The sequence below is a fragment of the Pyrgilauda ruficollis genome, unplaced genomic scaffold (genome assembly GCF_017590135.1).
Source record: "Pyrgilauda ruficollis isolate IOZ18807 unplaced genomic scaffold, ASM1759013v1 scaffold37, whole genome shotgun sequence".
Classification (NCBI taxonomy): Eukaryota; Metazoa; Chordata; class Aves; order Passeriformes; family Passeridae; genus Pyrgilauda; species Pyrgilauda ruficollis.
In genome coordinates, this window is record NW_024525156.1 from 3,773,414 (window position 1) to 3,776,868 (window position 3,455).

Here is a 3,455-nt window from a genome sequence, read left to right on the forward strand (position 1 = left end):
AGGCAAAACTCAGAGCGCTGGGGGGGGGGGGGGGTATTTTTAACTTTCAAACGACAACGTGTGAAGAGGACGGACGCCCGATGAATTAAATGGAGCCCCCCAAAATCCAGCAGGGTCCGGAATAGAAATTACCCAGCTGAGTGCTAGTCACCGTCTGCATACACAATGATTTTCATTAACCTCTTATTCAGTCTGAAGTACGCTGGTTTGGGTTCTGTTTAAATACCTACCAGCGAGCACGTTTCTGTAATAGACAACTAAAACACACTAACGCGAGCAAAAACAAACTACCTCCCTTCCGAACTACCCAAACCAGCACACAACACCACCTCTTCCTCGCCCGTGTTCGAAAGACAAGATAGAGCCGCTTCGGGTTTCCGCAGCCGAGGCTCATTTAACCCACATCCTCCAGGAGTTCGACAGCACTCCCGGCTCCTCTCCCTGAAACACTGCACGCCAAATCGGGGAAAAATAACACCAAAACCCCCAAACCAAAATACGTACACTACTCCGGCCACGACAAGCAATGCCGCTGCAGCCTCCCGGCACGACCCCACCTCGGCGGTACCGCTCCCCAAAGCCATTTAAAAGCCTCTCTTTCTACCCGCCCGCCTCCCCGGCCCTCGGCGACGGCACCGCGGGGCACCGCGCTCCGCCCGCCCGGCAGCGCTGCCCGGCCCGCTGGCAGGGGAGCCGGGGCTCCGCGCCGCCCGCCCAAACTTTCCGGAGGGCCGGGCAGCGCCGCCCGACCCCCGCCCGCTGGAGCTGTGAGGGAGCCGGGCCAGCCCCTTCCCCAGCCCGGCCGGCTCCCCGATGGCGGGGAGGGGACTCGGTGCCCGCCGGGGGGCGGCGGTGCAGCGGCCCTGCCCGCCCCTGCCGCCGCCGGAGGGTGTGCGGGGCGGGGGCCGCCCGCTCCTGCCGCAGGGCCCGCCGCGGCCGCGCTCCGGGAGCGGCGAGCGGCTGTCGGGAGGGAAAGCGGGGATGAAACTTTTGGCGATGTTAGGGGCGTCGGTTCGGGACGCGAGCGGCGCGCTGCGGCCCCGTGCGGCGATGGGCGCTCTCCCCGCGGTGCGGGACCGGGCGGGCACCGCTGCGCACACCTGCGGACCCGCCCCGGGCAGGGGCGGCTGAGCAGCGTTTATTCGGGACGGGCGATCTGTGCCTGTCTGATGCTGCCCGCTCCGCAGCATCACGCAGTACTGAGCGTTAGCGCTCCCCTGCCAGCTTGCTCTAGCAGCGAAGTGGTACGTGGTTTACTAGTTGAAATACCTACTTATGCTTTTGCATGGCTGGTGGGCAGTTCTGAAGTTAAATATAGTTGCGTTTTTCTCCTTTATACTTCTTTGAAAGAAAAAAAGGACAGCGCGGTTTGTTATGAAATGACTGCTGCAGGAGTGTTGGGACAGAAATGCACAAGAATAGCTAGAGGTACTTTTGTTCAGGATCTAAGCAAGGGCTTGGAGCCTAAAAGGTTATTTATTTATGTATTTATTTATTTTTAAGTTGCATTAGATGACATATCAGTATAATCTTCTGAATTTTGCCTTACAGATGTTCCAGAACAGTCCCAGCTGCACTAACCCTCTGCCACAGTAGCACTTCAACATCTGCTGTGCCCTACTCGTGACTAGGGCTGGATTTTGCAACATATTTGGCACTGTACCTGAAATTTTTAGGCTAGGTCTAATTTTCAGGTTTGTTTTGGTTTGTTGGGTTTTTTTTTGGTTTTTTTTTTTTTTTTTTTTTTTCCCCCATTGAAATGGTATCACTGCAATATCGGTACTCAAGAGAGTAATGAAAATCTGCTGGGTACTAATGTTTCATAGTTAAGTACCTTCATGAGCACCTGTTAATTGTGAGAACCCAAATACTTAAATTGCTCCCCAGGAGGATGCAGGTGCTGAACTCTTTTGGCTGCTGGGTTGTTGCTATTAAAAATTATTGACTCCCGTTTAATATTAAAAATATTTTTCTTGAAATTGCATCATGTCTTCTAGTAGGATGTTCATCACCTAAATAATGCTCTGAAACTTTAAAATACAAGACTTAAAGTCTGATGGATATGAAGAAGTCAAGTTTTTCCATAGGTTGCACTAATAAAATGAAATTCCATATTGCTAGGGGATTTCTAGACAAATTCCTAAGGAGTTAAGATTGACTTTTCTCATTATTTGACTTATAATAATTAAGTACTTCCTTTCAAACTACCATCTCATTACCTCTGAATAAAGAATTTAATCTTTGCCATGTGTAAACCTAAAACATTTCATGTCTTATGGAATTTAAACCCTAACTTAGGGTGAGCAACCAGTACATCCCATTACTGATTGCAGAAGAATTTGAATGATGGAGCTACCTTGGAGTTCAAAAGCCTGTGAGCATTGCTGTTCAGCAGCAGTTGCTTGTGGCTAGAGCAAGGCAGAAGAAAATAAGCACCTGGGGAAGGCAATGCTATGTCTGTGATAAAGAGCAGAAGCCAATTTATGGTTCTGACATTTTCATGTGTTCCCAGGTGAAACTTTGGAACAAAATCTGAGATCTTCAGCATCCAGGACTCTCTTTGTAGGAGCTCTGCCTCTCCCACCCCTGGTTACATAGAACAGGGATCATCGGCTGGAGCTGATGGTTCAAAACACTGCTCTGTAGCAAGAAAGGTAAAGTCTCAGAGCACTTTTGTAACAACAAACTGCAGCTCATCCTACCCTACTGGGCAAAGTAAGAAGCAAACACCCTCCTTTATTTTTCAAAAGGATTTCTCATTGAACTTCAGTTCCTGTTTATTCAGATTGGTAGGTATATTAAGTGCTTAATTGTATCTGACATTAGGACCCTTGCAGAACTGACACCTGACCGCTTCATTAATGTCATAGAATCAAATTGCAATATGTTACAGTCCAAATGGTTAAATAGCAGATATGTAAGAAATGTTTGGTGTTTTCTTCCGTGAAGTCTGAACTAGGAGAGAGAATAATGAAAATCTGTCATCTGAAGGCAGCTTCCAACAATATTTTTAATGAGAAATTATATACTTATGCTGTAACATGTAAGGTCCTGGAGACTGAAATCCTGTTTATTCACAAAACAAACTCAGCATAAAAATACAGCTCCAAGTCTCCCTACTCTGATCCCCCCAAGTCAGCAGTTGCAAGGACAGCTCTCTATCTGGATGAGGATAAAATTCTGCATCCCATTCAAGACTTCCCTTTTCTCTGGGTCTTGTCTGCATGATGAGAGCTTTGTATTAGCTTAATATTTAAATAAGAGCTGTCATGTGCACAAAACAGTTCTCTCTGTTTTAGCTTAGTTTTACCAAGAATTAGACTAATTTTATAGGATGTAGTTGAATGGAAAGCAAAAGGGAACTTGGTAGTTGAAATAATAATTGTTCTGTCAAGGAACAAGCTGACCATCTCCATTAGACCAGAGTCAAGACAGTGAGAGTGGACATCCATGCT

General features: G+C 47.7%; 1 protein-coding gene across 2 annotated transcripts in view; it reads right to left on the reverse strand.

The window, feature by feature from the left end:
* VWC2 (von Willebrand factor C domain containing 2) overlaps positions 1 to 590 on the reverse strand; it is a 55,597-nt gene extending 55,007 nt beyond the window's left edge. For both annotated transcript variants that reach the window (XR_005955824.1, XM_041475925.1), the window contains exon 1: positions 505 to 590. The gene's annotated coding sequence lies outside the window, so the exon portion shown is untranslated. The remainder of the gene's footprint in view (positions 1 to 504) is intronic.
* Positions 591 to 3,455: the final 2,865 nt, after the last annotated feature.